Source organism: Macaca mulatta, chromosome 3, assembly GCF_049350105.2.
Source record: "Macaca mulatta isolate MMU2019108-1 chromosome 3, T2T-MMU8v2.0, whole genome shotgun sequence".
Classification (NCBI taxonomy): Eukaryota; Metazoa; Chordata; class Mammalia; order Primates; family Cercopithecidae; genus Macaca; species Macaca mulatta.
The window spans coordinates 134,853,784-134,878,764 of NC_133408.1; the positions used below are offsets into that span (position 1 = coordinate 134,853,784).

A 24,981-nucleotide genomic window follows, 5' to 3' on the forward strand; every position below is an offset into this window, starting at 1 on the left:
TCTAGCTTATTTTACTTAGCATAATGTACTCAAGGTTCATCCACATTGTCGTATATAGCAAAAATTCTTTCTTAAGGCTGAAAATATTCCACTGTATTTATATATCACATTTGCTTTATCCACCTATCCTGCTGATAGACCTTAAGGTTGTTTCCACACCCTGACATTTGTGAATAATGGTACAATGAACATGAGAATGTATTATCTTGTTGAGATCCTAACTTAAGTTATTTTGGACAAATACCTAGAAGTAGAATTGCTAGATCATATGGTATTTTTTATTTTTATTTTTTGGAAAAAACCCATATGGTTTTCCATAAGAGATGCACCATTTTACATTTCCACCAATAGTTCATGGGAGTTCAATTCCTTGACTGCCAAGATTTGTTATTATTATTATTATTATTATTATTTAATATTAACCATATCAACATGTGGAGTGATAACTTGTATTGTGGTTTTTATTTGCATTTCCCTGAAGATTAGAGATGTTAAGCATCTTTTCATAGGCCTGCTGGACATTCGTATGACTTCTTTGGAGAAACGTCTATTCAAATCCTTAGCCAATTTTTAAAATAGGATTAGGTTTGTTTTTGTTGATATGATTTCACTTTGAGTTGTAGAAATCCCTTTTTTATTTCGTAAATTAATCTCATTGGATATCTAGTTTGCAAATATTTTCTCCCATTTGATTGATAGGTTGCCTTTTCATTTTGTTGCTTATTTTCTTTCCTGCGCACAAGCTTTTAGTTAGATGTAATCCCACTTGTTAATTTTTGTTTTTGCTGTCTGTGCCTTTGGTGTCAGATTTATGAAATCACTGCCAAGACCAATGTCATGAAATTTATTCTCCATCTCTTCTTCTGTTACTATTACAGTTTCAGGTCTTAAATTTAAGACCTTAATTTATTTTGAGTTTTTTTGTGTGTGTATGATGTAAGATAAAGTTTCAAATTAATTGTTTTTACATTTGGATGTTGTTTTCCCAATACTATTTGTTGAAGAAAGTATCATTTCCCATTTTATAGTTTCGTCACCCTTGTCAAAGATCAGTTGACCATAAATGTGTGGATATATTTCTGGGTTCTGTATTCTGCTCTGTTGATCTATATGTCTATCTTTATGTTAATATCATACTCTTTCAATTAGTGTAACCTTGTACTATATTTTGGAATCAGAAGTGTGATGCCTCCAGCTTTATTCTCTCTCAAGATTTTTTTTGGCTATTTGGGGTCTTCGGGGTTTCCATATAAATTTTAAGCTATTTTTCTACTTCTCTGAAGACAACAATTGCAATTTTTATGAGGATTGCTTTGTATCTGTGGATTATTTTGGTTAACTATGGATATTTTAAAAACATTATGCTTGGTAATTGATGAGTGCAGGATGTATTTCAACTTGCATCTTTGTTTTATTGATGTTTTGTACTTTTCATTGCACAGGATTGTTCACCTCCTTAGTTAAGGTTATTCCTAAGTATTTTTTAAATGGTTTTTTAGATGGGATTTGTTTTGGTAATCTCCTTTTCAGATATTTCATCGCTAATGCACAGAAACACAAAAACTTACTATAAAAAACTTATTTTTGTATCTTGATTTTGTATCCTTCAATTTTATTGCTTTGTTTGTTCATTCTAAAAGATTTTTTTCATTTTTGGTTTTTGGTGGAGTCTTTGGGATTTTCAATATGTGAGATCAGGTCATCCACGAACAGGGACAATTTTACTTCTTTTTTCTCTGAGAACCTTTATTTCCTTCTCTTGTCTAATTGCTCTTGCTGGGACATTTATTATTATGGCAGAAGTGATAAGAATAGGCGTATTTGGTTCACTGAATTTAGAGGGAAAGTTTTCAGTTTTTCACCATAGAATGTGATGTTAGCCATGGACTTTTCATGTATATTCTTTATTATATTAAAGTAATTTCTTTCTATTCCTAATTTGCTGAGATTTTATTGTGAAAGTCTGTTGAATTTTTCAAATGCTTTCTGTGCATCTATTAAGATGATCATGTAATTTATATTCTTCCTTCTTTTAATGTGGTATATTATATTGATGTTTTTATGTTGAGTCATCTTTGTATCCTAGATATAACACCTACATTGTCATGGTGTATGAACATTTTAATGTGCTGTTGGATGCAGTTTGCTAGTATTTTGTTATGGATTTTAAATTCCATATCCATCAGAGATACTAACCTACAGTTTTCTTGTTGTGTCATTGTCTTGCTGTGTTATCAGGGTAACACTGGCCTCATAAATGAGTTTGGGAGTGTTCCTTCCTCTTCAATATTTTGGAAGAGTTTGGGAAGACCCAGCATTAATTTTTCTTTAAATCTAGTTGTATTTCATCGGTTAAGTTACCTGTTTCTTCTTGACTTAATCTTGGTAAGCTATATCTTTCTAGGGTTTGATTCATTTTTTTCTAGGCATTTTTTTCTATGTTTTTTTCAGAAAGCATACAATGGTAATATTCTCTCATTATCCTTTTTATTCTCATGGCATCCGTTGCAAAGTCTCCTTTTTTATTTCTGATTATTTATTCAAATCTTCTCTCTTTTCCTTAGTCTAGCTAAAGGTTTTTTTTAGCTTTGAAAAGATAAATACTTCATTTAAAAAAAAAAAAACAGTTTTGTTGATTTTTTCCCATCATTTTTCTATTCTTTATTTTATATATTTTGCTCTGATCTTTATTATTTCCTTTTTATGCTAAATTTGGGCTTAGGTTGTTTTTTTCCCCAATCATTTGAGGTTTAAATTTAATTTGTTTATTTGTGATTTTTCTTCTTTTTGAATGTTAGTGTTTTATCACTATAAACTTTCCTTAGTACACACAGCCTTTGCTGCATCCCGTAAGTTTTGTATGTTGTGTTCTTACTTTCATTTATCTCAAGATATTTTCCATTTTCTATTTTGATTACTTATTTGACTCATTGGTTGTTCAAATTGTGTTTAGTTTTCACATGTTTGTGTGTTTTCCAATTGTCCTACTGCTGTTGATTTCTAGTTTTCTTCCATTGTGATTGGAAAATATAATTGGTAGGATTTCAATCTTCTTCGATTTGTTAAGATTCTTTTGTGACCTAAAATGTGATCTGCCCTGAGAAATGCTTTATGTACACTTGAGAAGAATGTATATTCTACTCAATATATATGCTACTGTGGGGTTGAGTGCTCTGTGTATGTTTGGTAGATCTATCAATCTGTACTTTTGTTCATGTTGGCTGTTTCTGGTCTCCTATTATTATATTGCAGTCAATTTCTTCCTTCAGCTCTGTCAATGACTGCTGTATATATTTATATGTTCTGATGTTGGGTACACACACACATATGTAACATCACAATTATACATATATATATAATTATATCTTTCAGACAATTTTATTCTTGTATCCTTACATAATGTGCTTCTTTATCTCTTGTGAAGGTCTTGTATTTAAAGTGTGTTTTGTCTGATCCAAGTCTAGCCACTTCTGCTATCTTTTGGCAGCCATTTGCATGGAGTATTTTTTTCCATTTCTTCACTTTCAGTCACTGTGTATCATTAAACATAAAGTGAATTTCTTGTAGATAACATATGGATTGATCATATTTATTTCTGATTAATTCAACCCCTCAGTGCTTCTTGCTTGAGTACTTTAATCCATTTACATTTAAAGTAATTATTGATTAGAAAAACTTTCCTCTTGCCATGTTGTTAATTGCTTTCTATGAGGTTTTGTTTTTTGTTCTGTCACTCTTCCACTTGTGTGGTGTTCCTTTGTCTGTAGTAGATTTTTTTATATCCTTATTTACTTTCTCTTTTGTGGTGTTGTGTGATCTATATAAATATATTTTTTTCTTTGTGGTTACAATGGGATTTAAATAAAATTTCTTATCATTATGTAAGTTATTTTAAACTGATAACAGCTTAACTTCAACTGCATACAAAAACTCTACATATTTATTTCTCCCTTTCCCACACTTTATATTATTTTTGTCACAATTTCAACCTATTTATATTGTGTATCTATTAACATATTTTTACTTAGTCATTTTTAATACGTTTTGTTTTTAGCTTTTATACTAGAATAAAAAGTTATTTATCCACTGCTATTATAGCATATGTATATATGTCTATATTTTTATATATGCACAAAGCAAATATGTGAAGACTGAGTGAAGTGATTTTTTTCTAATGTGTAGATCATATCAACGTACAAAGTAAAGGAAATGAAGAAACAAGAAAACACAATCCAAATAATTTTTTTTTATTTTTTATATGTCTATATATATATTTTATATATGTCTATATATTTTACATATGTCTATATATGTCTATATATTTTTATATTTTTTATATATGTCTATATATTTTTTATATGTCTATATATTTACCCTTACCAATTAGTTTTATGGTTTGTTATACTATCATGTTATGGGTTAGTATCCTTTCATTTCAACTTGAAAAACTTCCCTTTAGTACTCCTTGTAATGCAGATACAGTGGTAATAAAATTATTCAGATTTTGTTTACCTGGGAAAATCTTTGTTCCCTTCAATTTTGAAAGATAGTTTTAATGAGTATAATATTCTTGGTTGTCAGTTTTTTGTTTGTTTGTTTGTTTGTTTCAGCACTTTGAATATATCATACTTCTAACTACTGGCCTGAAAAGTAAAAATCTGCTGTTAGTCTTATAGAGATTATTTGTATGTGAAAGTTTTCTTTCTGTCTGATTTTGGAATTTTCTTTGAATTTGACAATTTGATTTTAATGTGTCTTGGTGTGTTTTTCTTTCTGTTTCTTTTCTGGTGCATCTTATTTAGAATCCTTTGGGTTTTCTGCATTTGGATTTCCAGTTTCTTCCCCAGATTTTGGAAGTTTTCAGCCATTATGTCTTTGAGTAAACTTTATGGTTCTTTCTCTCTCTCTCTCGTCTTTCTGAAATGTCCATAATGCTTGTATTGATCTGCTTAATGTTTTCTCCTAAGCCCCTTAAGCTTTTTTCACTATTTTTCATTTCTTTTCTTTTTGCAACTCTCACTGTATAATTTCAAATGACCTGTGTTTTAGTTTGTTGATTATTTCTTCTGATTGCTCTAGTCTGCTGCTGAAACTTCTCTATTACATTTTTATTTCAGTTATATTCTTCAGCTTCAAGATTTCAGTTTTGTTCTTCTAAAAATTTTCTATCTGCTTGTTGAACTTCTTCTATTTTTCTTGTATTGTTCACTTAAACTCATTAAACATTTTATAATGGTGATTGCATGTTTTCTGTCAGTTAATTTATATTTATCTGTTTTATTAGGGTTGGTTTCTGGAGTTTCATCTTGTTGCTTTATTTGGATTGTGTTTTCTTGTTTCTTCATTTCCTTTACTTTGTACGTTGATATGATCTACACATTAGAAAAAAATCACTTCACTCAGTCTTCACATATTTGCTTTGTGCAGTAAAAGACTTTCTTCAATCAGTTTGGCCAGATTATCTGTGGATCTCCCAAACCTTTGTGGTAGTCCATACTGCTATCTTAGTTCCCAGCCACCCTCAAGTGTCTAGAGTACAGCAGATCCTGACACTGCTCCAAGATATCAAAGACAGAAGCCATTCTGTCATATAGAAACCAGAGAGTTAGATCATTGGGTTCACTGTCCAACTCTTTACCTCCCCAGGGAGAAGATAGAAGATAAAGTTTTTTCACTCACTCACTCTTCACGAGGCAGGGGAGAGAGTTGATGGAGGTTGCTTTTGTGCTTGTTTAAACCCCATAAATGTGTACAATTGTGTGTCAATTAAAAAGTAAACATAATCTATAAAAAGGTAAAAATAAAAATATTTTCAACAATGAAGAGAAATTTCAGAGACGACACAATGTTAAAAGTAAAATAATTTTTAATTTTTAAATAAAAACTACTAGATGTTATTTAGCATAGATTATTCAAAAATACAGGGATGAACATATAATTTAAATTTATGAAAGAAACAGCCAGAAGGACTAAAAATAAAACAGTAAAAAGTAGTTGCTATTAAGAAATAGAACCCATGAGTAAGAGGCTAGAGATGTTGGAAGGGAAATTTTCTGTCTGTATTTTGTAACTATATGCATTGATTTTTATCTGTATTTCAATATAAATGGAATTTTTAACAATAAAATATTCAAATTAAACAAAAATGAAATTTGAAAAATAATATTTATTTTCAGTGACTATCAGGCTTCTAGACTGTGATTGGTTCTGTCAGCACTCTCAGAAAAGCAAGACAGAAGTCAGACTCTTGAGCAGCTCCTGAAAAACTTGGAACCTTGAATTTTCTTTCCAGTGAAAAGCTATGCGCTGAGGCTCTTCTTTATCCACTTACTGTAGGCAGAGTTAGTGAGATGATTTGTGGTGAGTGCCCACATACTAGGTCAAACCACTGCCTTTGTTCACAGTAGCCCTTAGATGTTTAGTGTATGTTGCGTTCTGTCAGTGCTCCTAGACAGGTGACACAAGAAAGCCAGTTCCTCAACAAATCGCTGAAAACGGTGGCATGTTTAATGCATAGTCCAGCTTCCTCCCTAGGGAGAAGTTGGGAACTGAGGGGTTTTCTCACAACTGAGTGGAACTGTGCCATGAATGGGGAATTATAGTGAAAGCATGTCTGATCTATGGTGTGCAAAATAACTGAGGCATGATAAGGACTTCATTCATATGTAGGTCATACTCACCAGACATTAACTGGGTGCATGACATTGATCATCCAGTCTTGAGAAAACAGCAAGCACAGAATGATCTATTGGGACTCATTTTGCATGCACACTTTTCTCTGCCCATTTTCCTTGTTCTCTTTACTCATTTGGGGACCTTGAGCTCATATTAAAAACATTTTCCTCAAACTTGTCTCCAGTTCTGGGTTAGCCCTGAAAAATCATCACTTAATCCTTCTAGCACTATCTCCTAGATCTCAATACCCACCTTATACTCTTTTTATACTCCTTCCCTGAACTACTGCAATGCTAATAAAGTTGCAGCCTTAGAACTCCACAGGTTGCTACATTCTCTCAGCTTGTGCCTCTTTTCTTTCTCCTTGAGTTTCTCCTTCCTCTCAGTCCCATGGGTCCTTCCTGTGTTGCAGCCTCACATTACCCATAGTCCTGCATCTTCATATTTGAACTTCAGATTTAGAAGTCCTAAAAGCATTTTTTCATTCCTTTCTACCCATAAGTGTGACCCAGTCCTTCTTTGTAATGTTTAAATGTCATAATTTAAAAAATGATAATTGTATTACACTACAATGAACTATTCCTGTGTAACTAAAGACACTGTAAAACAAAAAAGTAAATTGAATTAAACACACACACACACTAGGAGCAAATATTTGCAACATATATTATAAACAAATGATAAGATGCTGAACATCTAAAAATCTCCCAGAAGCTGATAATGGTGGTGTGAGAGGGTGGTACAACTCAAGAATAAAATAGATAAATATTATGAAGGCAAGTCACAAAAGAAGAGTAAGGATACTTAAGCAGTACACAGGGAGAAAGTTCCCTAAGAAAACAGCAATCAGTAAACAATTTAAAACTAGGAGACTTCATTTACTACTCATGAGTGTTGTTAGTGTTAACAAGGATTAGGAGAGTATAACAGCTCCGTATATTGCCATAAAGGGTGAAAATAAACATGCCCTCTAGAAATGCTGATGTTGGTAACTTTTTATTGCAACGTATTTAAGAAAATTGGGCAGTGTATGTAAGATTAAATCTCAGTGGTAGGAACACTATTGTGTACTTCTTAAGGGCCTATACTTTTCTGTTTGATCAATTTCATAGGCAAACAAATAGAAAAGAAACAGTAAATAGGTCTTAAGAAAAAATAAGTACATTGAGTCCACCAGGCAAAATAACAGTGCATCTGTAAAGCAGAGTAACAGAAAGAACATAATTTACATTGTTCGATTAGGACAGTTCTCTCTAACACCTTAACTTTTAAAACTCATACTTTTTATTTAGATAGATATTTCCTGAGGCACAATTGAGAAAAGAGCATTCGAGGCAAAGAAAGGACAGATATTAAAGCTCTGAGAAAAGTAAGAGTTTGAACATTTCTAGAAATAGAAAAAAAAAAAAAGCCGCTTTGGCTTGAGTACAGTGAAAGATGATATGGACCTGAGAGAACATGACCACAGCAAGGAATATTCATTTTATTCACACACAATAAGGAACCAGTCAAATGATTTTAAGAAGGGAAATTCAGAAAACAAGTTTACATTTTAAGATTGCATTAGATTATGGGAAGACTAAAGGAAGACTCTAGGAGACACTAAATCGAAGGTGATTGTTGTTCTTCAGGAAAGAAACGATGGTAGTGTAAGCAGAAGAACATGGACCAATCTAAGATATTGTTTGAAGTGGAATCATTGAAATGGGAAAGGTTCCCTTGTCCCCCTTGCAGGGCATATGATGGGGGTGTGTGGCTCGCTTCTTCAGTGCCCTGCTGCTTAAACCTTTAGGGGAGTATATAGGCCGGGCGCGGTGGCTCACGCCTGTAATCCCAGCTCTCAGGGAGGCAGAGGCGGGAGGATAGCTTGAGCCCAGGAGTTCGAGACCTGCCTGGGTAATATAGCAGCGAGACCCCGTTCTCCACAAAAAGGAAAAAAAAAAAAGACAAAAAAAAAAACCTTTAGGGGAGTATACAGATGGCAGACTGTGGGACTCTGAAGTCACGGCAGTGTCTAGGGGTGAATGTTTACAACTTCTGAAGCCCCAGTGGGTGTGTAACAGGGTGCTCTCTTAGTTGCCATCTATAGGCAGCTTGTGTTAACCAGCCAATTAGACTCCCTTATCACAAGGACAGAGGGATTCCTATATACAGGGCTTTCTTCTCTTAGTGTACTGGCAGAATCGGATCACATGTTGGCTTTGAGAATGAGTGCAATGTTTTGTTGTAGAAGTAGCTCTCAGGAGATCCAGGAGCCAGAAGGGAGATGCTATTCCCCTGGAGTCAGGCTTGGCCTGACTCTTCTCCGACCACCCCAGCCGAACTCTGTGTCATTCCACTGGTGAATGGCCTGCCTGAGTTCTGGCATCTGTTGGTGTGCTCCTCCCCTGGTGTGCTCCTCTCCTGGTGTGCCCCTCTCCACAACCAGCCGCTTGTGTCTTCTTCCACTGATGTGCTTCTCTCGACATCTGGCCACCTCTGTGCATGCTAGGGTCTCGGGTTTTTATATACCCAGGATGAGGGAGTGGCAGGGTCTTGGAAAATGCAACATTTGGGCAGGAAATACCTGTCCTCACTGAAGTCCGTGGGGGTAGAACCCTAGCCAAGGACCTGCCTTTCTCTATCCAGCACTTCTCTTCCCACCTTCCATATCATTTAAAGGGACTGTGCTCTTTCCTTCCCAGCACTCCCATATCTTTGTGTCAGACTGCATACAGAAGGTGGAGAAGAGGGTTTTGAAGGGTGACAATAAGCCTTCTCACTTAGGCAAATGTAGAGAGACAAAGAAAACTGAAAAGGAAAAGATTCAAGTAAAGAGTAGAAGAATAAAGAAAGTCAAGTCACCAACATAGAGAGATATGTGTGAATACCCCAAACAGATACAAAACCAATAAATGATCAAAATATATCCAGCAGTACAATGTAATATATAGCTTACTTTCTCTTTCAGTATTTTTTAATATAAAAATATTTACTTCTTTCAAAATCATTCATTTATAAAATTTGAGTGTTTTTTATGTTGTTTCAATTAATTTTGATTCTTTCAAATATATATTAATTCATTTATCAGAATTTTAAAAATGTGTATATTCTATTAGAGATTGAATAGGCTATTAGCTACTGTAAGCTTCTATTGATTCTTTTGAAGAATATTAATGATTTTTTTTTTTTTTTTTTTTGAGACAGAGTCTTGCTCTGCAGCCCTGCTGCAATATGCAGTGGCTTGATCTCAGCTCACTGCAACCTCTGCCTCCTGGGTTCAAGCAATTCTCCTGCCTCAGCCTCCTGAGTAGCTAAGATACAGGCATGCACCACCATGCCTGACTAATTTTTGTGTTTTTTTTTTTTTTTTTTTTTTTTTTTTTTGAGACGGAGTCTTGCTCTGTCGCCCAGGCTGGAGTGCAGTGGCGCGATCTCAGCTCACTGCAAGCTCCGCCTCCCGGGTTCCCGCCATTCTCCTGGCTCAGCCTCCCCAGTAGCTGGGACTACAGGCACCCACAACCGCACCCGGCTAGTTTTTTGTATTTTTAGTAGAGACGGGGTTTCACCGTGGTCTCGATCTCCTGACCTTGTGATCCGCCCGCCTGGGCCTCCCAAAGTGCTGGGATTACAGGCGTGAGCCACCGTGCCCGGCCATTTTTGTGTTTTTAGTAGAGATGCGGTTTCACCATGTTGGCAAAGCTGGTCTCGAACTCCTGACCTCAGGTGATCCACCAGCCTCAGCCTCCCAAAGTGCTGGGATTACAGGAGTGAGCCACCGCACCCAGCCGAGATTTGAATTTTTTTTGGTGTTTTTTTTTGTTTTGTTTTACTTTGTTTTTTGTTTTTGTGTGTGTGTTTATTTTTTAGAGAAAAGAGAAAGACTTGCAATTAGGTGACGTCCAAGAAGATAAATATCATTTAAGACATTTTTAAATCAACATATTTTTCATAAGCTGTCCACAGAAGATTCATTGATTTTTAAATCACTCATTTGCTCTTTTAATGATATGATAAAGACTCTGTACCCTAAAAGTAGGTAAAAACAATTACAGTTATAAAATTAGCTAAGTTTTTGAGCACTTACCATATGTCAGACAGTGCGCAAAGCAATTTAAGAGCCTCGTAACAACTCTTGTGCTAAGTATTGTTATTCTTCATTAACAGATATAGAAATAGAAGCAAAGTGGAAAAAATGGTGTACTTTGGAAAATAAGCCAAATGAGAATGCAGTTGTCTACGTGTAGTTCTACATGCCAGACACCAGACCTTTCATAAACCCAAAATTTGGAGGAAGAGTGTCCATTAAGGCAATCTCTCAGACATGGAATAGGAAATGATTCTTATTTGGTTCCATATTATTGTAAAGTAAGTCATCTCTCTCACCTATGCAGGTTATTTAATAGTAATTTTGGATCCAGGGAATCCAAAAAAAGACTATATTTTTTGTTGTCATCATGACAGTTGTACGATAATCATATTTTCATTTCCAAAAGCCAGATTATTGGTCTTAACTGAAGAGGGTAGCAAACACATTAAAATAGACTAAAGTTGTTTCAGAAATCTTGTAAGAGACAATACAAGGGAACATATTTAGTATATGGATTTGTTAAGTAAGGCAGGTTTGTATTTATACAAGATGCCTATATTTGAAAACAACATAACATGATAAAACTATGCTTTTTTAACTATTGTGTTAATATGTGTTACATTGTTATAATGAATACCTGAGCCTGGGTAAATTATAAATGTCAGAGATTTGGCTCATTATTTCACAGGCTGTACTAACATGACACCAGCATTTGCTCAGCTTCTGGTGAGCCCTCAGGAAACTTCTCCTCGTGGTAGAAGGTGAAGGGGAAGCAGACCTGCCACATGGTGAGAGAGAGAGAAAGAGAGCAAGAGAACAGGGAAACAGGTGCCAGACTCTTAAACAACTAGCTCTTGCATGAACTGATAGAGTGATAACTCACTTGTTACCAAAAGGATGGCAAAGTCATTTATGAGAAGTCCACTTTCATGATCCAAACACCTTCCACCAGGTCCACCTCCGACACTGGAGGCCACATTTCGACATGAGATTTTGAGGGTACACACATCCAAACCATGTCAGTTTTCATACTATAGTTAACCTAAATATATTATGTTTAATACATCAGTTTCTACTTTATACTTATAGATACTGATGAAAATACCCAGAGGAAAAATGATTCTAATATTCATGCAGTTAAAAACAAAACAAAAATTAAGTTATATATTAGTAGTTTGACAAATTATCAAATCCATAGACTCTTCATAAGGAGTAATATATTTCACTTTACCACAGTAAAAGATTGTAAGGTTGCATTTGTCTTAGGACATCAAAAGCTTTTACTTCCTTAAAATTGAACTCATAGGTTACTATTTCCTTCCAATTTTTGAAAAACTCAGAGCACAGAACACTCCACACACAAAAAAAGTTAGTATTTTTATCTTTTCTCTGTAAGATTCCCTTCAGAATCTATGTAAGGTTCTTTTCTGCCAAAGGAAGATATGCTTGCCTATAAAAATGTTTAAGTTGATTTTTCTTATAATATCAGGATCTATGAAATACTAAATTTACTACAGTTCCTGTCTCTTTTTCTATTCCAAGCAATGTTTTCAAACTAACAAACTATGGATTTAGCTTATTCTCAGCAATGCCCAAACAATATGAACAATCTTTTTATCTTATTGTTTGACAGCATGTATTGACCCATATGCCTAGTCAGTTTAAATGCACTATTGCACCATAATATATAAGATATAACTGCTCCCGTAAGACTACACTGCTAGAAATAAAAACAGCACATTTCCAAATATGAAAATTATTTTTAAACCTCCCTTACTAATAGCATCATTTGAAAGATATTTGTTATCTTTAAATGAAACTTTTGAATTCTTTATAATGGTATGAAGTCTTTATTATTCTTAAAGGGATCTTTCACCATTCAGATGACCTTTGTTAGAATCCTAAAAAGTTTGGCTATTTTTGGTTTTCTTTTGTTAGTTTTTACATCTAAACAATTTTTCATTTGCACAAGAAGGGACTAGAGACCACACAGGCCTAGCATATTTTGGGGCATTGGTATTCCTTTTAATCTTTACCTTGTAGCTCATATCAAAGCTGTAATTGTTTGCTAGCCAGCAAAATCTAATGGCTCCCTCTGGTCAAAAGCTGTCAACAGCAATCTATCCAGCAGTGGGGGCATTGCCTGAAATAGAAAAAGCATCACATATGGTCGTATTCCTTGGTGAACTACAAACAAGGTAAGGCTTAACATTTTCAAACACAAAACCATTACTAACTCCACATAGTAAGACTGGGGCACTAACATATCATTGCTAGAGAATTTTGCTTTTTGGTTCATTACTGTCCTGTAGGTCAAAGAATATAGCAAGATAGTACAAGTATTTACACTGTTTTCTTTTTTTTTTCTTCCCTTGATTTCACAGTATAGCAATAAGTCTCTCTTAGATGTTAGATCATGATTTATTAGGTGTCCAAAAGCAAACCCGTACTCCAAAATGTATAAAGAAAACAGGCCTCAAATGATCAGTCCAGATTTCCTGCTAAGTGTAAAGACTGCTAAATTCATTAGGAAATCTAACAAAGAAAAATACTACGTTTTTTTTTTTTTATTTGCTCCAAAAACTGTAAAGTTCTGTTTAGAAATTTCTGAGGTAGGTGGTTTATTTAACATTTGTATTATCACAATAGTATTGTATAATCCTACTGACACAGTTCAGTGTAATGACTCCAAACATCAAACCAGCTATCGAACATCATGCTGAGTTTCCCATCCAGGCTAATTAGAATTCTTGTCTTCTTAAAACATTTGCACTCTCGGCATTCCAGTGGTTTTTCCACTTGTGGCTGGGCCTTTGGATATTTCTAAATCAGAATGAGCTGCATGCCGCTAGCTTTACATGCCTCTTGGTTCCTTCTGCCCTCTCACCTGAATGTCAGAAATCTTTTAGTAATTCCTCAGAATGAAATCAAAGAGTTTCTTTTAGCTCAGTTTAGAGGCATCCAAATGGAAGCAGCAAACTAAAAACAGAACATTCACCCAGTAGTTTTTATACATTCTAGAATCTCCTCTTTGTTAACCCACTTTATATAATATATAATATAGGATGGATTGTGGATTGTTCTCTTATTAGAAGCAAAATAATTCATATATAAATAAGCTATGCTGCACTTCATGTAGTGCATAAAATATGCGTTCAATTTCAATTCATCTAAAAGAATGATAACATAGGAGTAGACTTCAGGTAATAAAAGGAAGAAGAAAATAGTCTTGGATCAGTAGAAGAGGAACTCATTTTGTACACATTTGACATGAAGAATAGACAGTGTACAATGTAAAAGTAAGAATTTGTACTGCTCTCTGTCTATTATGAGACATAATAAGGTTCTGAAAGTTCCTGCAACAGAAGCATATGGTGTGTGTTTTTACTAACATTTTTCTAATGCAAAATTTCCATGTACCATTGGTAGGAAATTCATTCCTCAATATAAAGTTTGGGCAACTCATTAAATGTTGTGTCCATTTGTGAAAGTCTTCAAAGCATACAGGCCCAATTCCATTTCAGAGATTAATATAAGCAACTGATGAAAAGTTTTATTGGAATCTGCCATTGGTTTAATCACACTAATTCATCTCAGAGCTGAACTAAAAATGGGATAAGTCTTTAGTAAAATTCAAATGCAAAAGGATGGCTTTGGTTAAGTGAAAGTATGACAACATATTTGGTATTCTGTCTGCTTTCCTGACACATTTCGCCAAGGTTCAGTGAACTGGTAGTATGTTTTGCTCATTATAACATCTTCAAGTATTTCTAAGATGTCTGGGGTTTGGCATGCTCCAAAGATACCTTGCCAAGCTCATTTTCCACTATTATTTACACCCATATATTTTTTCAAGGAAACAGTTTGAATGTTTCTGATTAAATAGAGCTATTGAATGTACAAATGGCCCCATTTAATACCCTATAAGTAACTTAATTCAGTTTTTGGGGGAAAAATAAAAAATAGTTTACATTTGCTAATAATCTAAATTTTGAGAGATTTGGATTGTATCTAACCTTAAATCAAAATATCGTTAAATCCTATAATTGAATAAGACACATTATTATCATGCTTAGCCTCCATGCCATTTTCCATTCATTTTGTCATCTCTGTCCGATTTACCGTATCTTATCCTATACAACATTTTAAGTACTTTAACATATGTATGTCATTTCACTACCAATGCTTTCCTGATTACCTTTTAAGTAATATAAGTTGGTAATAATAGTAATTGTTTACAGAGAAGGCTACAATTCCTCTTGCCAAAAACCATACCAAATAATAGGTGGAATTGTTTATGTCCTTTCCTTAGGCACTATATATTAAATAGTATATTAAATATAATGTCTAACTGCATATAAGTATATATCACATGATACTGCAGATGGACAGAGAAGTGCTGCGTCGAGAAGGGTGGTTCCCTAGCCAAAGCTCCACCCTTGAGTCTGTGCCCACTGACCTACGTGAGGACAAGCACTTTTGTTTTCATGCCCAAATGTTGCTTTTCTAAGACCACCCTGGCCTACCACGCCCCCATAACCTATAAAAACCCCGAGATCCTAGTGGGCACAGACACAAGCGGCTAGATGTCTAGAGGAACACCCTGGCAGAACCCATTGTCAGATCCTGGAAGGCCATCCATAGAGGAATGATGCGGACGTCAAGGCAGAAGGAGAATCTGGCGGCTCAATTCCAACTTCCCACTCCATTCCCTGCTGTCCTCCCCATTCAACTCAGTGAGAGCTACTGAGAGCTACTTCCACTCAACAGAACTTTGCACTCATTCTCCAAGCTCACGTGTGATCCGATTTTTCCAGTACACTAAGGCAAGAACTCAGGATACAGAAAGCCCTCTGTCCTTGCGAATAGGCAGAGGTTCTAATTGAGCTGATTAACACAAGCTGATTAATGCAAAGGAGAAACAGATTCCAGTTGACTATTTTTAGAGTCTTCTAAGGAAAGAGACAACACAGGCTCCCAGAATATATATTTTTTAAAACCCACGATAATCTAAACAAATTTGAAGTGCTTGTTCCTGAATTATTTTATTGAAACTTATCAGCATCTCCTCTATCAACATTTCTTTCCTTTTGAAAGGCACTCTACATGACTTTGTGGGAACCTATGGACAGTGTTCTTCAAACTGAGAGACATGTGTACCCTGGAATACATGCTCACCAAGGGAGAAGCTGACATGGACACTTTTTAGGCAGTCACTTTCCAGATCATATTCTCACTTTCATAGATACTATTTGCTAAAATCTATTTGCCTGAGAAGACACTTGCTATAAAGATGTTCTGTCAGTTCCCACACTTTCTGACCAACTCCCTGCCATCATTCATTCTCACTTACTTTGTACTACTAAACAAAAAACAATTAAATTTACTGTTGCCTAAGAAGCATCCTTTAACTTCTAACATGTGTACGAAAACTAAGACATTTGACAGATCTTGATCATGTCAATTTTTAGACTTCCCCAAAATTGAAAGTGTGCATGACTTTGCTGATTGGATAACAAATGCTTTTACAATTCAAGTGCTTTCCAATATTTGCTTTCAACAAAATTGAAAGATGGTCAAATACGGTTGTCAGTTAATAAATCATTAAAAGTAATGTTTGGTAAATGATCACAATACAGTTTCCACATACAATACAAAAGGGATTTAGGTAATTAAGTGATACAACTATGTTAGAATTCCTTGTATTCCCATCTATTTATTTATTTGAAATATGAAAAATGTTAGTAACTACTGACATTTCTGAAAATAAAAAAGGGAAAACAATTAAGGCTGCATCTTGGATGATTTTAGAAACAAGTCATATTTACCCATGCATGCATAAAATAATTAGAGGGGAAATATCCATGCTCTCATTAAAAAGTGAAAAAAAAGTTTAAAAATTATTTATCAAAACAAGTACTATATATATTCAATTATTCTAGTAAAACTGAATACAGAAATATTTTTGAAACTCATAGTTTACAATTATCAATTTAAAAACTTTTTCACATATTTTTGTTGAATGTGATTTTATTTTTTTGCAATTTGCCTTGTCTGCCTAGAATAAGGGAACAAGTAAAAAGACAAATTGTTTAAATCATTCATTTGTCAAGTAAAAAAAAATTGTTTAAATCATTCATTTGTCATTAAAATGTCTACTGATTATATGATGGTTTGATATGATTTGATATAATAAGTATTAATACTTGTATCATTATTAAGGCAAGCTTAGACCCTTACCTTAATAATGATATTAAGTATTAATATAATTATAAAAATAAAAGTAGAGGAAAACAGAAAACTACAGATAACTTTTTTAAAAATTAAGCAACTATAATTCTAGCTGCCATAACATATTTTCAATGTTTTATCTTATAGTTTGAGTACTATTTTTATAAAATATAGCAATCTATATTAAATCATTGATAAATTTTATTTTAAAATTATAAATAAATTAAGTTTAATTAAAATTAACGAATTAAATTTTGATGTATTCTAAATTTTATTTCTACAAATTTCAAGGAAAAATGTATGACAGAGGGATCATCAGTGTTAACTTGTTTAGTGACAAATTATAGTGCAATTAATGGTGGGTCAAACTGATATTACGTAAATTCTGCTATGATGTACTATGAAGGATATAATTTCATCAGTTTTTATTCTAGTCAAAAATGCTTCATTTGATTTTATAAAGCTTTTAAATTTAACTTCTAGCAAAATGAAAAATAAAGTCAAATACCTCAAAAGGAATCAAGCAGACAAACCCGAGAGGCAGGACATTCTTCTGGACAGCTGCTTCATTAATTTCAACAAGCTCATCTGACTAAAACTGGTACCTTATAATAGATATTCCAGAAATAGCCCAAATTGTGAATATAAATTTGGTATAAGACAAAGGTGAGACTTCAAGTCAGTGAGTAAAATATACTAGTTTTTAATAATTAAGATCTTGTGATGAAATAGCCATGTAAGAAAAATAAACAAATTTTGTTCCAGTCTTACCTATTACGCCAGAATAAATTTTAAATGGATTAAAAATCTAAAATGAAAAAACTATATACCAGTGCTAGGTAAAAACAAAGGTTAATTTCACTGTACATCTAGAATGGAGAAAAGTGTTCAAACTATGACAATTTATACACAAAACAGTAGAAAATATTGATAAATTTGTTCATATAAAAATTTGTAAATGCAAAAAAATTCAGTGTAAAAGGCAAATGAGAAACTGGAAATATGTAACGCACACAACAAAAAAAGTTAGAATGTGAAACATATTAATATCTTCTAAAAATAAAGAAAAGCCTTAACACTATAGAAAATAGGCAAAATATACAGATAGCTCAAAAAGAATGAAAATATAAATACCTTTAAAATATGAAAAAAATGTTCTGCTTTGTTCATAATATGAAAACTGCAAATTAAAATACTCTGCGATCCAATTTCTCACATATTGAATTGGCTAAGATCCAGAAGATTGACAATGTCCTCTGTGGGTAAGGATGAACAAAACAGTCTCATACATTGATAACGAAAATGCAAAATGTTCAAAACCACTATGAAGGGAAATTTAATAAAGTCTAGCAACATTTATGCCTTTGTCTTGTGACCCAGCAATCCCACTTTGAAGAACATATCCCAAAGATATACTGACAAAAATATGAAAAAGAGAACAATATGTACAATGCCATTTATGCTGCAAAATCTGAATTGTAAAAACTGGGAAAAAAACAAATGTACATAAGTATGATACTGCAGTTGGTTGAATAAACACAGTATAGTAACACAATGGAAATCCAGATAATACTAAAATGACAAATGGAATACCTCAACAAACTACTAAGAAGTTTTCTCTAATATATATTGTTAGATATAAAAAGCAAGTTCAAGAAAAAATGGGTATAATATGTGATCGTTTAAGAAAGAGACAACATAAGCAGGATATTATGTATAAATAGCAAAATATTAGGATATAGACAACATGTATTGACTAGGTTAATATATGCATATGTATATCGGTATGTTAAAAGCTGGAAAGTAATTTTAAATTTAGAAAATATAGAGATAACGACAGGGCATGGTGGCTCACACCTGTAATCCCAGCACTTTGGGAGGCCAAGACAGGTGGATCACCTGAGGTCAGGAGTTCGAAACAAGTCTGGTCAACGTGGTGAAACACCGTCTGTACTAAAAATGCAAAAATTAGCTGGGTATATTGGTGTGTGCCTGTAATCCCAGCTACTCGGGAGACTGAGGCAGGAGAATCGCTTGAGCCGGGGAAGCAGAGGTTGCAGTGAGGCGAGATCGGCTACTGCGTACCAGTTTGGATGACAGAGCAAGATTCCGTTTCAAAAAAAAAAAAAAAAAAAAATATATATATATATATACACACACACACACACACACACACACACACACACACGGGAAAAGGAGAGACAAGGCTTAGAGGGAAAGAAATAAGAGTTGGCCTTCTCCGACTATACTGTGTTTTGTAGATTTGTATTCTATATCCATGAAAATGTATTGCATAATTCTAAAAAATATTTTAAGTGGGGAAAAAATAGTAATTCCTAAAACCTGAAACAAAGTGAAGCAAATTAAACTATATATTGAATTGATGATAAAACCACACATAGTGAAATTATTCCAAATGCCTTTAAAATACAATAATTTGACTGTATACCCCTATACATACAGCACAAGGAAAAAAACCATTTTAAAAATATTAATAGACTGTATTCAATAGATTTTTTAGTCTACTACATGTGATTCATTATATTAATACTTTTATTCTAACACATGTAATTACATATGCAAACACATGTACAGGAAATGTGTGTGTATATGTACATGTCTTTTTAGATACTTAAAAAACCCATATTCACACGTTTACATATACATAGTATGTATATTGATGTTATTATGTTATAATTTTAAAAGAGCACTTTTTTGCTTTTTTGTTTATAGTTTTTTTAATTTTCATTTTCATGAATAAATAATTGTACATATTTATGGCATACATGTGAAAATTTGATATTAGCATACAAGGTGTAGATCAAATCAAGATAATTCGGGTATTGATCACCTCAAGCATTTGCCATTTCTTTGTGTTAGGAACATTCTAATTCCACTGCTTTAGTTATTTTGAAATATACATACATTATTTTTGACTATAGTTATCCTACTGTGATATCAAACACTATTTCTTATTCCTTCTATCTAAGTCCATTTTGTTTCCACTAATCTTATGCCTTCATCCCTCAAACCCCTGCACTACCTGTCCCAGCCTCCAGTGACCATCATTCTATTCCCTGAAAGAGCACCTGTCTTACAGATATATAACTGTAGTTTTACAGATAAAGTGATATGAGGCCAGGCGTGGTGGCTCACGCCTGTAATCCCTGAACTTTGGGAGGCCCAGGCGGGCGGATCACCTGAGGTCAGGAGTTTGAGACCAGCCTGACCAACATGGAGAAACATAGTCTCTACTAAAAATACAAAATTAGCTGGGTGTGGCAGCTCATTCCTGTAATCCTAGCTACTCAGGAGGCTGAGGAAGGAGAATTGCTTGAACCCTGGAGGCGGAGGTTGTGGTAAGCCAAGATTGCACCATTGCACTCCAGCCTGGGCAACAAGAGCAAAACTCCATCTCAAAAACAAAAAAAACAAAAAAAAAAACAAAAAAAAAAAAAAGAGGAAAATGATATGATAATATTAAGACTAGGATTTACTGCAAATAATTTAGTTTTGTTTTATGCAGGGACAGGAAGTATGTCTTTGGCGATAAAGGATTGACTTGAGTTAACATATGTTGAAATTAGCTGATGAGTACACAGGAAGTCATCCTATTCTATTTTATAAACGTTAGAAGTTCTCAGTGATAAAACATTTTTAAGAAGAGACAGTAGAAAAAAATCCTAAATTAAGAGATTTAAGGAACGTCTAATAAAGAGGAAAGAAGATTAAGAAACATTAAAAGCAGAAACAGCCGGGTGCGGTGGCTCACGCCTGTAATCCCAGCACTTTGGGAGGCTGAGGTGGGCGGATCATGAGGTCAGGAGATCGAGACCATCCTGGCTAACACGGTGAAACCCCATCTGTACTGAAAATACAAAATATTTAGCTGGGTGTGGTGGCAGGCACCTGTAGTCCCAGCTACTCGGGAGGCTGAGGCAGGAAAAAGGTGTGAACCCGGGAGGAGGAGCTTGCAGTGAGCCAAGATCACGCCACTGCACTCCAGCCTGGGCCATAGAGTGAGACTCTGTTTCAAAAAAAATAAAAAAGTAAAAAGCAGAAACAATATTTTGTCTGGAACTAGCCACTGATTTGAACATTTTGGAGTCCATTAAGATAATTTAAAAGTAAATTATGTATTTAAAAGTTATAATTTTATAGAAATAGAGAAATGAAAATAGATGCTGGTGGGAAAAAAAAAAAACAGGTCGCAAGAGAATGTAAGATAAGATCAGAAAAAGAATAAAATATAAATACTTACACATAAAAAAATCCAAAATTCAATATACTAGTTATACTTTAGATTGGGAAAATATTAATTTTGTTGCTTCATTTATTTTCTACAATGTATATTTACTATCAGTAATAATAGAAATTTGTTTTATTTAAAAAATAAAACATAAATTCAGTTTTTCTCAATTTTTTCTATACTAGAGTCAGTGATATTTTTCTTTTACGTAAATGTAAAACATTATTATAATCATTAAAATTATTCCCCTTATCTTTCATTATATCTGAGAATATAAATCCTTTGTATTAAACAAAAAGAATATTTAAGAGAAATAGTATCAATCAAATTGAGTCAAAACTGGTCTTAATTATTTATTATTTTATAATTTTAAATATGTAAAATATCTCAAACCACTCTTTGTTGAAAGACCGTGATTTTCTTGAAGTTAGTTTATCTTCTACCAAATGCCACTTAATGCTACACTTACTTTTATGCAAATAATATTTTCTATGGGGCATAAGTGGTGATGCACATGGAATTTTATATCTGCTTGTCCTTTTCTATATAAAATAGAAAATACATTTTGCATTTTTATATAAATAGTGAAAAGAACTTCATCATTGCTAAGTGATTTTTAAAAGTACTTTTTATATACTTGTTACTATACAGACATACTCAGCGATCAAGCTCACATATTACCTTATCAGACCAACACAATTTATTACCATAGTCTATCCTGTATATTGTAAGCTAAACTGCAAAGTATGAGGATAGTTGACAGGAATTTTACATGGTCCAGTGACATACATGCTAAGAAAGAAATGACATATTCTGGAAGATGGAGGTGTGCTTCCCTTTCTAGCAATTTCCTTCTTTCAATACATTTTTCTTTATTAAAATTATTCATTAATTTGTTTTATGCCTATCATGCGTTGCCCTTCACTTTCATGGCCTGCTTCTTGCATTTCCCTTTCAAATTAAAATTGGAATTAGAAATATATAAAGGGTGTGTGTGTGTGTGTGTGTGTGTGTGTGTGTGTGTGTTATCAGTAATGGTTACTAATATCCCCGTAGTTGTAAGTCTAAAACGAATTTTAAGTACCAGTCCATTGGCAGACTGACTGACAATGTCTTTTCAGTCAAAAAGAGTAGTAAGTCTTTTTTCATCTTGTTTCTCACCCTGGTAAGCAATAGCTCTTGGTAAGCAATTGGCTGCATTCATTGTCATCAGTTGTAGCATGTGTTATTGGAATTTCGTTCTGCTTAAGGCTTCTGCATGTTTGAAAAATTATTAGGTTTCTGTATTGTGATTTAGATGAAGGTCAGTTTGGCCATAACTTTTTTATAGAGACTTTCAGGGTCCAGGTTTACTACTTACTAAACACTTCTAAATAAAGTATCCTTTATAAACATTACATCTTAGAGAAAAGTGTGAACCTTATAAAAATGATGCAAGTGATTTTAATAAAGGGGGCTACAAAAAAGGGAAGCTATAAGCTGCCCCTCTTTTCACTCTGACCCCATCTGTTGTAAATGAATAAAAGCACAAATTGGGTTTTATGCTGAACACTTTAAAGTCAGTAGTGGTTTAAAGTTATAAACAAATGAAAACCAGAAGGAGACTCAGAAGTTATGTGAACCTATGTGCTTGAAGATGCAAGTTTCTTCCAGGTAATTATAGTGAGAAAAGTGGTGACAGAAAGAAAAAACAAAAAGAGCTATTCCAATATACCCAATCACTTGCTTGTATTTTGGAGTCAGTCTGTGAATAATTCCCTTTGGGTCTGGGCCAAATGAAAACTAGAACATAATATTTAAAAACTTTTACAAAGCTACATTTATTTTCTTTAAGGACTTTTTCATTATTTGTCTAAGAAGCTTTTTTACTGTTTCTGGTGTTAAAATACCTTTTCCTTTGTGAAATGATTATATATAAGGTCATTTTGTTTTTTGTTTTTTGTTTTTTAACTTTTCACTTACCCAAATTACAAAACTTAGTAGCTATAGTTAATTAATATTTATTTTTGAAATGTACTAAGTGAAATTTAAGTCAGAGAACCACAGAATTAGTCTATTTACTGATATACAAGTTGTTTACCCAATGTTAAACTTGTGTCTAACCTCTCTAACATTCCCAGTTGAGGTAATAGACTAACATGTGAAATATCAGGCATGGAGGATTGAGTATCTCTACCATTGAGAAACTCAAGAACGGAAAAGGAAAGGCATTTAAGGATATGGTTTCCTCCACTTGGAAAACCACCCTATAAATTCCCATATTTTTTAAAGGCCCTACTCATTTGATATTTGTATTCTTAAGTATTCCAGGCCAACCCACTTTAGGCTAGGATTCACCTCTCTGTACCCCATTTTTTTTTTTTTTTTTTTTTTTGAGACAGAGCTTTGTTCTGTTACGCAGGCTGGAGTGCAGTGGCAAGATCTTGACTCACTGCAAACTCCGCCTCCCTCCACCCAGATATTTTTATAAGGAATATATGCTCTTTAAAAACAGCTTGGCTTGAAGTGGACATTTATCAATTCAACTGTTGGCTGAGCCAAAGTGTATTTATCTTACCGCCCAATTTGGTTCTTGATTCCAGTTGCTATAGAGTTTTCCTATGTCTCATCTCAATGGGAAAGAAGAAACTATTCCAGAGCAGTCACACTGGGCTCTGTTTGTTGGCTTTGTTTTCTGCCAATGTATAAACAGGGCCTCTAGGTTTTAAATGTTAACTAGGATCTGGTTACTAAATTCAGACCTAATCCTTTTTCCCACTAATTTAGGATAATTAAAAAAAAAAAAAAAAAAAAAAAACAAAACAAAACACCTTTTTTATGTTATGAAGACTCATGTAGCATTACAGCTTTTACAAGATCTGCTATCAAATATAATAAATAATTACAAATCTTAGAGGGCAGAAAAAGTTTAATTTTTAAGAATTGATTGGAGTATTACCTTGATAGGTCTTCAATTTGTGAAAAAGCAGTTTTATGTAAGTGCCTAGACTAGAGAAGCTAGCTGAAAATGCAAATGTAAAGAGGAGGCCTGGCACGGTGGCTCATGCCTGAATCCCAGCACTTTGGGAGGCCGAGGTGGGCAGATCACCTGAGGTCGGGAGTTTGAGACCAGCCTGACCAGCATGGAGAAGCCTGGTTTCTGCTAAAAATACAAAATTAGCCAGGCATGGTGGTGCATGCCTGTAATCCCACCTACTTGGGAGGCTAAGGCAGGAGAATCACTTGAACCTAGGAGGCAGAGGTTGTGGTGAGCCCAGATCGCGCCATCGCGTTCCAGCCTGGGCAACAAGAGTGAAACTCCATCTCCGGAAAACAAAAAAGAAAAAGAAAAAAAAAGTAATAAAAATAATACTAAAGAAAATGTAAAGAAATGTGTAATTTGTAATTTTCCATGAAGAAATATACAGGTGTCTGGGATATTGTGAATTTAGAGATGGCCCCATAAGTGAAAAGAATATTTTTTCAGTGTGGAACTGACCTCACCTTTATATTAAAGAAGGCTACATAATGTACCAGTTTCAATTATGTGCTGCTCATTGACGCAACACTATTTCTTGTACCTCAACTGTGTTTCCCTTTCTCCTCAATCTTTAGTAGAAGTCTCCTACACAATAGATGGGCGGAAGAGGGACTGATTTGCGTGACATGAGAGAAAAGACAGAAACAGCCATATGTAGAAAGACTTGAGGAAGATGAAGAGTTTGTTGAGAAGCAATAAATAGGGACCATATATGATCAGGCACAAAGTTTAAGCCCC

The 24,981-nt window shown here is 33.9% G+C and overlaps 1 long non-coding RNA gene across 1 annotated transcript in view; it reads right to left on the reverse strand.

Moving 5' to 3' along the window:
- Positions 1-24,981, reverse strand: part of LOC106997538 (uncharacterized) — a 52,440-nt gene that overhangs the window by 21,863 nt on the left and 5,596 nt on the right. Inside the window, exon 2 of the long non-coding RNA XR_001443733.3 lies at positions 12,781-12,887. This is a non-coding gene — a long non-coding RNA (uncharacterized LOC106997538). The remainder of the gene's footprint in view (positions 1-12,780; positions 12,888-24,981) is intronic.